Genomic DNA, 13,787 nt, shown 5'->3' on the forward strand with positions numbered 1-13,787 from the left:
TACCTAATGATTGCCCACCCCCCTTCTCCTAAATTTGATCTTTTTCAGGCTGACTGTATCTTCTAATTGTACCTGACTTAGCACAGTTGTCATACATAGAATATTTCTGGTTGACTTTTTCTGGGTGTTGAATACTTACACAGTTTCTTACCTATAGGATAGGAACCAGTTCTGAACCAGTATTTGAAATAATTGTCTTATTGGTCATTGGTTTTACCTAACTCTGATTCAGACACTCTATGCTTATCAACTGTGCTTTCTTTTCTCTGCTGCCACATCTCATTCTTTGCTTACACTGTGATTGCTGCTACTAAAAATCACAAAGTATCATGAACTATCTTTAGTCTCCATATTTTTATAACAAGCTTTGATATTAAACTAGATGAAAGTGTAGCTTGATTTAAGTCCATCATTTCAATTTTAAGATCTTTTTTTATGTATTTTAGAATTTCCTCACAGATTAGAGTTCACATTTGATAAGTATGTCTTCATCGAGCTAAATGATTACTGCATAATTATTCAAGTGTTTTGGGTAAGTTAAAATCATAAATATTATTTGTATCCTTTCCCATTAATTATTAAGCACATGTCTGTTTCAGAGAATTTTAATCTATATGTTTGATTCATAGTCCCGTAATTTTTCAAAGTGTAATCTGTAAGAGCCATCTAACATAAATCATTTTTATGGTGTGTGTGTGTGTGTGTGTGTGTGTGCGCGTGTATGTATGTATGAGTGTGCGTGCATTTGTATTCATTCCTAACATCAGAAGGTCATGTTTTGTTATAAATAAACAAATGCCTGTATGTTAAACATGTCTTGTCTAAGACATAAACTTGGTTAACTTGTCTCTGCCATCTACCATTGGAAAAACGTATTTTCATGACAGATTGAGCTACCTCCTTAAAATAGCCTGGGCAGATTCCCATGGTGTTAGGCAGTGGGTAGAATTTCCTGGAGCAGTAGTAGATCTCTGTTGCTCTTTCACTGGCCCACAGATTCAGACATGGCAATAAAAAACAGGGTATCAATAAGTAATTGACAGAAGATACAGAGTAAGAATAGCTTATCTGATACATGAATGCATTATGAATGTTATATATGGAGTACCATACTTCAGGCATGGCAAATATTGGACCAGAATGTTATTGAAAAGGTTCTATGCTTTAGGTGGCCTTGACTTGCTTCTAGGGTGCTATGAATAAAGGATAAATAATGGTTCTGACAGGAGGTGATAAGAAGTAGAGTAAAATAATAATTCTGTATGGTCAGGGTTTAAGCAAGAAGACCGAAACCACTGTGATCATTTTAAAAGGGGGCATGTAATATTGAAGAATTGTTACACATTTATAATGATGAATTGTAAAAGCAACCTAGAGATCAGGAACAGCAAGAAGCTGGGAGCCAAAAGGGGGGAAGCAGGGTTACCAGGGTTACTGGATGGAGTCTGAAACAATGGGGACCTGTCTGGTAAGAAGTAGAGCCGAGTAGAGAGAGGGCTTCTGCCCAAGACACCTAGTAAAGCAGAGGAAAAGCAGGAAAATTTCAAATAGCAAAAAGTTGATAGACGTTGAAACTTGGAGATGGTTCATGGGTTTGTTTTACTTATGTCTCTGTTTAGAATGTGTAATTGTCTATTAAAAAAAAGGGCTTTTTAAGAAGTAAACGAAGGAGAGAGAGAGAGCCCAAGGTGCATTAGCTCATGTACACACACACACTCGTGCACACATGCACCCATGCACATGCACATCATGATGTTTATACCTTACATCATGTTCCATTCTCCTTCCAGAAACTGAACTCACCTGGAAGCCAACTGCAGAGTAGTCTGGGAAACTTGTCCTACTGGGATTAGCCCATGTCAAGATCAGCAGGGCAGGAGATGGGAAAAGAAAGGATCTAAAGCAAAGAGACTGGCAGATCCTGACCCAGGACAAATGAGGCAGTGACTTTCTCCCTGCCATGTACACAAAGTCCTAGATAGAACTTCCTGTTGCCTACTTTGATTTTTCTGAACCCCTCAAATGTACCCTGTATCTATATCTGACTTTGTTGCTATGAAAGTGGGATTGGAACACACAGTTTGATTATTTGACTCAGCCTCTGCTACACTGAATCTTTGGACACTGCAATGTCCATATAACACACCAGTTGAAATCTTTACCTTGCATAGAGAGTAAGGAATTGGGCAAAGAATGACGTAATTAAAACTTTGGCCTGTTGCATAGTAACGGTCTTTGGCACACATTTATTGCATTTAATTAATAATAAAAAACATACTCACATTTAAAAAAAATTATTTAGAAAGAAAGAGTGTGTGTGAGCAGGGGAAGGACAGAGAGAGAGAGAGAGAGAGAGATTGAGAGAGAGAGAGAGAGAGAGAGAGAGAATTCCAAGCAGGCTCCACAGTGTCAGCACAGAGCCCAATGCGGGGCTTGATTCCACAAACCCTGAGATCATGACCTAAGCCAAAAATCAAGAGTTGGACATTTAATTAACTGAGCCACCCATTCACCCCAATACTTGAGTTTTTATATGTTCAGCAATGAAGACTGAAAATTAAAACATAGCAAAATGGGGATATATGTAATTATTTGAATTAACATATAAAATATTACTATCATATTGGAATCTATCTGTACTGATTTTGTATTAATAAGTGGGTACTTGATTCAAAAATCTCAGAAGAAGGTGGGATTTTTGGTTTTTCTTTTTTGAAGACAGTGGGTTTTTATAGTAGAAATAACACTTTTCTAACCAAGAAAACCATAAAGTCTCTTTTAGGGCATCCTGTATGGTTGTGTGGGTAATGTACTTTCTGAATCGCCTACCTACGAGAGCATCTTTCGAAATCTTAGTCACACAAAGATAGTCTGCTAACAACAGGCCTGATCTACCAACACTGATATTATCAGGGGAAAAATATTGCAAGCAGAAATTTCATGGTCTTCACTACAGAATTTTGTCTTTTGGTATCCATATCAGGATTCTAAGAGGCCCTCTTGAAGAATATCTTGGCTCTGAGCAGGAGAGAGCTACATGCTGACTTTAGATGTTCAGGTTTGCCTATTTGCATTTAGCCCAAGAATATTTATTTATCTTTACTCCTTTCTTGTTAATATTTGTTAATCCTTTGTGTAATAGTAAAACCTTCAATTATATAGAGATCAAGATAGGGATCAGAACGCGTGTTTCTATTCCCAAATGATTAAGACTATGGCATGTTCTCAGTGTACATGTATTAATGTGCCTTTATATTAATATATAAATTGCGTATTTTACAGAAGCTGAGGTATTTTAACAAAGATTAAAGAAACTCACATAAGTCCCAATTTAAAAATTTTAAAATACAGTGTGACTTATTTATACAAAGGCAAAGCCATCTACACATTGAGAAAGCAATTGTCCGATCAGGTCAAAATGGATAGGTTTTGAGGAATGGATGGCAGTATTAAGCAGCAGTGAAGCTTGCAGGTGTTGGCATCAGACTGGATCAAAGCCCAGACCTAGCACAGCCTTAAGTAAACTGGTCAAGTTTTCTAACCTTTCTGTTCCTCCGTGCTATGAAATGTACCAACCTATAGAGGTTTCTGTGAAGATCAAGTGTAATGGATCTAAGCGTGTAAAGCCCTTAGAACAGTGCGTGACAGCACTTAAAAAAAAACCCTCTTATTATTAAAGATCATTTTTATTAAAAAAAATGCCAACTTTTTTCTTTAGTTATCATTTTTTTTTTCATGTTCAAATTAGGGGAATACTTATTTTTCCTCCTAGACTTCCTTACCCTTGTTCACCTTATTAGCCCATTACCTCTCTATCCTGATGCTCTGAGAACTATTCTTGAACTGTTCTGAGATAAGGTTTTTTTTTTTTTTAATCCTAACATCTGGGCATGTAGGTGTTTTTATCTCTTGTTTGTATATTCCTCATTTACTCCTTTTTTTCACATTCCTAAAAAAATCCTACTTATTGGTAGTGTATATTCCCTTTGTCTGAGGATATTAGAAAACAACGCGGCAAAGTGCAGTGGAATTGAGATTTGGCTATGTATCTCTGTAGCTCCACCCAGTTTTAAAGTCTTTGAATCTCTGAAATTGAAAATTCAGAAATTTGAATGGGTGATGCACTTGAAATCACACAGGAACACACTTTTTCCCACACCCCCTTTCGGGGTGTGTGTATGTATGTGTGTGTTTACTCAGCGTGTGTATACTTTCTACTTTCCCATCTGCCATCTGCTTTAGCACCAGCCTCGCTAGCTGTTCTGTGTCCAGAGTACTTTAGCCTTTTCATTATGGAAGAGAAAGAAATGAACTAATATGAGAAAGAAAATCGTTCCACCAACCGCTTCCACCTCGCTTTTTGTTTTGTTGTTTCTAAGCAAGTTTCTTGCCATTTACCTTTGCATTTGCATTGCTTATTGATTGGCAATTTTAAAATTGTTTATTGTGCTCTTTTGTTTCACTGTTCAAGAGCTAAAACAAAAGCTACCAGGCCCTTCGAGGTACACATTTGCATGCGGTGAGCGTTGCCCGAGGAAAAAGTAATTGCTAATGCATATTTATGTGGCACAAATTTGCCATTTGTTTATGCATAAAATTATCAATAGTGCAGGGCGGCCCAGCCGTAGAAAATGGTGACCTTTTTAGCTTAATAAATAGAAATCAGCTGTTATTGTGAAGAGATCAGCCATTTATTCTGTGTTGAGGGACATTGCCGGGAAAATGCAGATTGGGGCTGGCAATATCATTAAATGGAAGGCCAATGACCCTTTCGGTAGAGTCTATTATACTTTATCTAATAGGGGATAAATGGCTCTGGTTGGCAATTGGAATAAAGAACAACAGTTTTTTTTTTTATTTCAAACTGTAATTTTATAACTATATGGATTTTAAGCCAGTAAAACTGAACAGGGAATCTCAGTCTGACCTGTTGCTAGAATTCTCTCAAAAAGTATCTGTTTTCAAGTTGCTTTTCTTTTCTTGTTCATTATTCTTTATTCTGATTTGTACCCATTGAAACAGAGTAAGTCAAATGATGTTTTTTCAGGAAAATAGATCTTCCTTTAGTTTTCAGTTTTTAGCTCTCTCCTTTCTTTTTTACCTTTTTTTTTTTTTTTTTTTTTTTTTTTTTTTTTTTTTTACACCATACTTTTATCTTTGCATTGCAGGCATCTGTGTTTTGCAGGGTTGTTCTCTATTTGATGTCTTAAAAAAATATTAAAAGTAGAAGATGCTCTCTAAATAAAGTTACTAATAGATTATAAGTGGAGAGTTTTTTATTAAGCTAAACGTGATACTTTCTAAATGATAATAATGGTATTTGGAGCAAGTATGTGGGTCCTTTGGATTAAAGAATATTCTGTAAATATAAAACCTTCTCATTAGTATATATAGATTTTCTTAATATATATAAAAAAAAACACAACAGAAAGTCATGTATCTTTTTTGGTTGTTTTACTGGTGCATCTGATAGATGAAATGCCCTCAGTCTCCCCAGAGCTCATTTATGATTGTGGTTTAATGTGGTGTAATCTCACAATTATGTTTACTTGGCTAACATCTCTTCGGTACGTTATGAGCACTTCTGCCTTTCAGGATTTTTTATCTAGTTTTTTCAGTCATTATAGAATTCACTCTTAAATGGAAGTTGTGTGTGTGTGTGTTTTTTTTAATAATATGTAATATTTGATGCACTCAAACTTTTATGTAAGTTGTGAAACCTGATAATGGAGCCGGAGACCTGCAAACCCCACCTCGGAACATGGTAAACTCTAGGAGGCTACCTCCATGCTCCTCCCTGATTGTGTTTCTTCATGCAAGCGGGCCTCACCAGGTTTAAAGTTTTTACAGTAGAGGTTTGCAGCCACCAATCTTTCCCTCCTGCTGCACTTTAGGATGACAGTGCATTCTGCAGCATGTCACCAGAGTGACTGAGTAACCTTTTACTGGCAGAAATGGGTCTGTTGTTCCTTTTTAAAGTAGAGGGTGTAAATAGGATTCAGACACTAGGGTACATTAGTCCATAAAATGAATATATTTTTTATGTCATTTATAAGGTATTGATTTTAGGTCCATTAGATTCACAGTCCCTAGTGGGAGAAAAAACAATGATTGAATGGGTAGGTTGGAATTCTAGAAGGAAGCACAGCAGCAGTGATTAACCCCTTCTTCTTCAACTCCCTGCCCCTATTATTTAACATGGTGGAGTAGCCGAGAAGGACTCTGAGGGAGAGGGACAGTTTGTTATCTGTCTTTTGTATGCTTTACGAGGGTTCACAAAACAAATTTCAGCTGGATTATTATTGTCTCTGAATGTGATACAGCAGATCAGTCTGGGTTGTTAAGAGTTGCCCCCATTTTTGTATAAGATTAGTTTTTAAGTTGATGAATGCATTTTATTTTTATAAAACCTAGAGCATAAGTATTAGTAATTTAAGATATTGTTTAGGGAGATTATAGAATACAAAGGAATCAAGCTTACATTCTTTTTAAAGAAAACATTTTTATTCTCAACTCTAAGAAAGGAGAGTTCATTATGGCATCATGTCAGTTATGCCCTTACTTAGGCAAGTTTTAAGTAATATTGGTGAGAATGGCCATCAGAGTAATGTTTTAAATAGGATGTTTCCTGTTCCACAAATGCATAGAAAATTATCGGTTTATACAAGCCTCTTTTCTGATAAAGGATGACTGAAATATCATTTCACTTCTATGTGCAGAGCACTCGTAATAATTCTAGTCAATTTTACCCAACTAATGTTACAACCACCTAAAAGGAATTTTCTCTTAGGTTGGTTTGGCAGTTACATTTTCATTCTTATACATGAAAAAAAAGTTACAGTATAGGTAGGAAATTTTTAAAAATTCTAATTATATTTTCAATCATCTGATGTAGTGATATGTTATGGTTGAATAAAATTATGCCAACTGAAGTCTGACTTTCTCAAAAATTGACCTGACATAATATGGTATCAACAAACATTTTGAGAATTTTATATTTTAATTCAAGTTTGTCAAGTTCTGTAACAAAAAAATGTAAAAATACAGGCTCCCTCTTGTGGGTAAAATTACCACCTGTATATTTTTGTGTTGCCAACATATAAGATATGGCAAAATTTCTATTTCATTTTTAAGTAAATTCTACTCTATAGTCTATTTATTTGGTCAGATGTGACATTTCACTTCTTGAAAAAAAGTAGAGTTGGAATACTTTTTTAGTAAATTTTTTAATGAAAAGAAATGAGTTTTTTTTTTAAATTAATGGACTATGTATAGACAAGCTTTGTTTTACTGCAGCAGCATAATTTCTGATATTCAAAATTTGTAATAACTTTCCTCATTTCGGAATACTCTCCTGTGGAATAATTAGCACACTAATGATACAATGTGGAGTCTTTGTCAGTGCGGTGACTTTAGGGTTTCTGTGTTTGTAAAAGTTCTGATACTGGAATGAAGTAAAATCCCTCCCTACCCATCATGTTTCACGTAGATACAATACAGTAATAAACCTGCTCAAATGCCATTAATCTTGTAATCAAAACTGAATAATCAATGGTCTAGTAAGAATGAACACTGAAGCATTATTCAGCTCTCCCTGAATTGAACTAATACTGGAGACACTGAGCTGGGGCAGAGGCTGTGGCTACATCACCATGTATGGGTTCCCTGCTTTCAGAAGTCTGATTCCTAGGAATTTCAACTGAGTAGCAGAGGCAATTTCCTTTTCTTTCTTTCTTTCTTTCTTTCTTTCTTTCTTTCTTTCTTTCTTTCTTTCTTTCTTTCTTTCTTTCTTTTTTCTTTCTTTCTTTCTTTCTTTCTTTCTTTCTTTCTTTCTTTCTTTCTTTCTTTCTTTCTTTCTTTCTTTCTTTCTTTCAGTTTAGTTATTTATTTTGAGAAAGAGAGAGTTTGTGTGAATGCCGGAGGAGCAGAGAGAGAGGGAGAGAGAGAATTCCAAGTAGCCTCTGTCCTGTCAGTGCTAGTTATTTATTTTGAGAAAGAGAGAGAGAGTTTGTGTGAATGCCAGAGGAGCAGAGAGAGAGGGAGAGAGAGAATTCCAAGTAGGCTCTGTCCTGTCAGTGCAGAGCCTGATGCAGGGCTTGATCCCTGGAACCATGGGATCATGACCTGAGCCAAAACTAAGAGTTGGAGGATTAACTGACTGAGCCAGCCAGGCACCCCAATAGCAGAGGCCATTTCTGTCTAAACTGGGGACACTGGTAATCAAGCCAGAGCTATATTCACTCATGAAAATGGCAAGAGCAGTATTTCTGAAGCTGAGCTTGGCAGCACAGTCCTAGAGATATATAGCAAGAAATGTGAATGCAGAGCTACCTGAATAACTCCCACTAAGCAGTTATGGTGCTGACTGTCATTGTCATACATTTGAATGAATGAATGTCATTCATTCAATGTCATTCATTCAGTGTCATCAAATATCATACATCTGAATGGAATCAAGGAAAAGGCCTGTGAGGACACCTGAAGATCTCTCATAAATCATTCTAAGAAGTAAGAATTTATCTTAATGTTGCCTGACCTAAAGCATCTGTAGGATGTTTACATGAAAATCAGCAAAATGAACAACTTCTGAGGGGATTAATATATATGTGTATATACAGATAACAATATATGTATGTATACAGATAACTATATATGCACGTACGTTTTTAGATTAATTCTGGCAGCATTAAACAGTGTCAAATTAATGCCTCTTTTCCCATAATGATTTTATTATATTTATATATTTTGTATACATTTATGTAAGTATACATATACAGATTTACTTTGAAAACCTTAGGAAAAAACCTTGAAAATTCTCTACTTCCAAAAGTTCTATGTTGATACATTTATTAAGATGGAACAATACATTGTTTTTTCTTAAACATCTTTTTATTAAAAAAAATTTAATGTTTATTTATTTTTGGGAGACAGAACGTGAGTGGAGGAGGGTCAGAGAGAGAGGGAGACACAGAATCTGAAGCAATCTCCAGGCTCCAAGCTGTCAGCACAGAACCTGATGTGGGGCTCAAACTCATGAACTGTGAGATCATGACCTGAGCCGAAGTTGGACACTTAACTACCTGAGCCACGCAGGCACCCCTAAACATTTTTTTAATGTTTATTTATTCTTGAGAGAGAGAGACAGAGTGTGAGCAGGGGAGAGGCAGAGAGAGAGAGGGAGACACAGAGTCTGCAGGAGATCATGACTTAGCTGAAAGCAGATGCTTAACCTACTGAGCCACCCAGACACCCCATGGAACAATGCATTGGTAATGGTGTTTTATTTTTTCTAGGATTCCTCTTGCTGATGACACAATTCCTGTGTGAATCTGTTTACAAGATTCTGAAAGCTGAACAGAGAACTTTGGCACTGCACTGGGTAGGAAAAAGGTATATTCATAAAATACATAATGCACACCTTTGAAAAATCGATTAGTACACTTGCTATTTCACAAAACTGGAAAGTTTATATGCCTTCTCTTATTTTTTTAATTTATAAGTAAAATACATGACGTATGCATAGAAAACTATAGTACATAATCTTTTATATTCAAATGATAACTGGATTTGTATTTATAATTTGGAAACTCATTATGAAGGTAATGTCTAAACTAGCAGATGATAGCAACATTTCTTTTAGTTTTCTTAATGAGATATACTTTTCTTGAAGGTGTGGAAGCTTTTTGTCTCCATTGAAAAATGGAGAAACAGTAAAACATTTGTTCCTGCTTTTTTGTTGTTGCTACAAAGGAAATATTTTGGGTCACAATGGGTAGGTCACACATTTTATAAAAATTTCCATTGGCTATTAAATACCCTGGGGTATGCTTTTGTAAACACACATATAAAAATGCAATTTTGCTCAGGCCAAACAGATATTTTTTCGGTTTGCTTGGCAGAAATATTTAGTGGGCATCTATCTGTGAGTGCATTTATGAAATGCTTGTTTGTCTTTTCAAAAAAAGTTACACTCTGGGAACAGGAACTGAAAGTTTGACCACAGACCCACACTTGAAAATCCTTTTATTATCCCCTGGCTGACTATCATGTGGGTGACATCAGAAAAGGTTGGAGGTAAGGGAGCCTTTGTTTAGAAGTTTGTCACAAATAAGATGGAAAAGGAATTCTTTTTTTGTTTTTCCTAAAATGAATTATGGAAAAATAATCTTTTTGCATAGAGGACTAAAACTTATTCGCTAATCGACTCTTAAGGTCTTATGACTTATGTTTGTAAAACTTCAAGATGCAAGTTTATTTGTGAAAACCGTTAGAATCAATTGTGTTGGTTAACTTCTTTAAAAATTGTTAAAACCTAAGTAATATCCTTAAAGTATCTATAAATAAGACTTCATATTTTCATAGACAAATCAAACAATATAATATGGAAGAAAGCATAGTGAGTAATGGATTTTTATGCTAACAGAAGTGGAATAGGTCACAAATGGATTATTGCAAATATGAAACTTGTGTAGTTTTACAAGTGAAAACACCAATATCAATACAATTAAAAGGCAAGTGTAAACCTGGGGCTACTTCTTTTTTTTTTTTTTTTAATTTTTTTTTTCAACGTTTTTTATTTATTTTTGGGACAGAGAGAGACAGAGCATGAACGGGGGAGGGGCAGAGAGAGAGGGAGACGCAGAATCGGAAACAGGCTCCAGGCTCTGAGCTGTCAGCACAGAGCCTGACGCGGGGCTCGAACTCACGGACCGCGAGATCGTGACCTGGCTGAAGTCGGATGCTTAACCGACTGCGCCACCCAGGCGCCCCGACCTGGGGCTACTTCTAATAAATATAGTGAACATCACATGTAAACAGGTTCTTAGTATCAGAAGGCACTAACATCTTAATTTAAAAGAGAAAATGTAAGGGGGCGCCTGGGGGGCTCAGTGGGTTGAGCGTCCGACTTCTGCTCAGGTCATGATCTCATGGTTTGTGAGTTCAAGCCCCGTGTCGGGCTCTGTGCTGACAGCTCAGAGCCTAGAGCCTGCTTTGGATTCTGTGCCTCCCTCTCTCTCTGCCCCTCCCCTGCTCGCGTTCTGTCTCTCTCTCTCTCAAAAATAAATAGATATTAAAAAATAAATTAAAAACATAAAAGATAAAATGTAAGAACAAATAATTAATAAGGAATACAATTCTAATGCAGTATGCTAATAAGAGAAATGCAGAGTTAAGCTCTACTTACTATCTAACCAATAAAAAAAAAAACGGTTTGGAAGGATAATGTTGTAACAAGAATGTGGGGAGATGGGTACTTTTAATAATGTTGGGAAAAGGTTATATTTGTTCAACTTTTCAAGAAGTGATTTGGCCATCTCTGATATGAGCCTTAAATGTTTCCAAAGCATTCTACGTAAAATTTCCACTAGTTTGGAAATGATTTGATTAGAAGTCATCTGAAATAGTTAAAAAAAAAAAAAGTAGACATGTGTATTTCTCTTTGCGAAGTCTGTGAAGTCTGTGTAGGCAGTTCAGAGCTGGTTGGATGGTTCCACGGTCATGCGGGACCCAGATCCTTCGTCTCTTGCTCTGTTACTCTGAACACGGGACTGTTACCTAGTGTTTTAGAATGTCCAGACTTGGTATTCCAGTAATCTTGTCCCTAGGCTAGCAACAAGAAGGAAGTATCAGTAGGAGAAGATCATGCTCCCTCCCTTTAATGAAATCTTCTCGAAGGTATTGACATCCCTTCCATTTACATTTCATTGGCTAGAATGTCGTCATAACAACCAAGCCATGCTTAAAAAGGCTGGAAAATGTAGTTTTTATTCTGGGAGATAAGTCTCGAGAAGTTATTACAGTGGAAGAATAAGAGACTGGATATTGGGCCCAATTAACAGTATTTGGCAGTTTCACTTCCAGGAATCTAACTTAATGAAACAATTAAAGAAAGAGACAAAATTTATATAAATATATTTGTTCATTTTCCTATATTTATCATGGGAAAATTTTGAGATTGACTAAATTATCCAGCATGAAGCAGTAGTTGGATAAATTTGAGTACATTTATTTTATACAGTCAATAAAATATTTTTAAAGAATTTTTAAGGACACACGAAATTATGCATAATACAATATTAAGTTAAACAAGTCAGAATCCACATTAAAGATACATTGTATAAATTTGTGTGTGTGCACACTTATGTACATGCACACACATATACATTCACTTATATATTGCAAATACATAAAATTGACAGAAAACAATACTTAAAAGTTAATACATCAAATATTATTAGCTCTAGATCATGGAATCATGACCAATTTTGATTTTCTTCATAGTTTACACAATTTTTTGAATAAGTATGATTTGATATTAAAATTTGAGACGTAGAAGACATATGAAATTCCAAAAGGCTTATATGTTGCCTAATGTTCCTGTTAATAAAAATACTAAATATGTCTATTCAAGGAGAGATGAAACAGCTTAGCACCTATCCTTTTTGACTTTTTCCTGCAGTCAGGTTGCAATAAGTGTTCCCTCTCAGTAGAGCCATTTGGTCACTCAGAAATCTTGATCATATTGCAGCCAACATGGGTTAGGGCAGATTGAGATACTGTGCTGCAGTTCAGTGGTGTGCGTCAAGCACATGGAAGTTGTTGGTAATCGTGCCTATTTGAAAGGCAAAGAGCAGAACATTTAGAGACTTCTCTTTCTTGTGTATCAGTGAAAGAGGTTGAGTATTGCAGTTCTGGATTAAGAATGTTTCTTTGTGTGTGTGCATTTAAGGAACTTTTAAAAGTGTTATGTTAACTTAGAATATTAAAGGAATGAGAATTTAACTCAAAGCTAAATGAAAAATCAAATTAGAGAGCAATTCATGAGAAATCCTTTGCCGAAATTAGAGTGAGAGCATTCCCACCCCCGCCCCCTCTCACCGCCTACCCCTCCCCCCCCCCCCCAACCTAAGCTGACTTGACTCTTTAGAACTTACAAGAGAACTATGATGTTGAGAGGCATAGACTTGGGAGACACACTGTTTGAGTTCCTGATTGCACCACTGATGGCTGTCTCTCTTGGGTATGTTCCTTAGCCACCAATTCCTCATGTATGAAATGTAAATAATAATAGAAGACACTGTACCATGCTAATACTTATCACATGGATACTGGTGTAACTGCACTGATTCAGCAATGGTTTAAAGCTGAAACCATTACTGGAGATAGAGTCACTTTGTAAATAATTGAAGTTTCAATTCAATAGGAAAATATAATAATTTAAAGCCTAAATGCCCACAATAACATAATCTCAAAATATATTAAGGATAAATTGCCAAAACAGCAAGGAGAAATAAGCAAATCCACAATAGCATTTTAACCTACTTTTAGTAATTGATGGAATAAAGTGGACAGAAAAAATCAGTAAGGATATAGAGTTGAAAGACAAAAGTAAAAAACTTGACCTCATAGACATATATAGAACCTGGCATACAACTGCAAAACACATATTATTTTGAAGAATACGTGGAAAAGTTATAAAAATTGGTTGTATGCTGAGTCATAAAATAGGTCTCAACCATTTTTAAAAGAATTGGAATTCTACCAATTTCATTAGAAATCAAATTGCAAATAATTTTTAAAAATGTATAGCTAGAAAATAAGTTTCAAAATTCCAGAGAAATCACAATAGTAATTTTAAATATTCTAAGGAAATTGAACTTCTTATATACAACAATTGTAGGATGCGTAAAAGAAGTACTTAATGGGAAATTTATATCTTAACTGTTACGAGAAAAGAGGATAAAAATAAAGAGGCATTTCAAAAAAAGCAAAAAGAAAAACTCAAA

The 13,787-nt window shown here is 35.6% G+C and overlaps 1 protein-coding gene across 9 annotated transcripts in view; it reads left to right on the forward strand.

Annotated features, from left to right (window-relative positions):
- Positions 1 to 13,787, forward strand: part of SOX5 (SRY-box transcription factor 5) — a 1,021,816-nt gene that overhangs the window by 272,846 nt on the left and 735,183 nt on the right. For 7 of the 9 annotated variants that reach the window (XM_058743357.1, XM_058743360.1, XM_058743362.1 and 4 more), the window contains one exon: positions 9,294 to 9,390. The exons of 1 other annotated variant lie outside the window; for it this stretch is intronic. The gene's annotated coding sequence lies outside the window, so the exon portion shown is untranslated. The remainder of the gene's footprint in view (positions 1 to 9,293; positions 9,391 to 13,787) is intronic. One more of the 9 variants, XM_058743364.1, reaches the window with a different exon arrangement.

The sequence above is a fragment of the Neofelis nebulosa genome, chromosome 8, assembly GCF_028018385.1.
Source record: "Neofelis nebulosa isolate mNeoNeb1 chromosome 8, mNeoNeb1.pri, whole genome shotgun sequence".
NCBI lineage: Eukaryota > Metazoa > Chordata > Mammalia > Carnivora > Felidae > Neofelis > Neofelis nebulosa.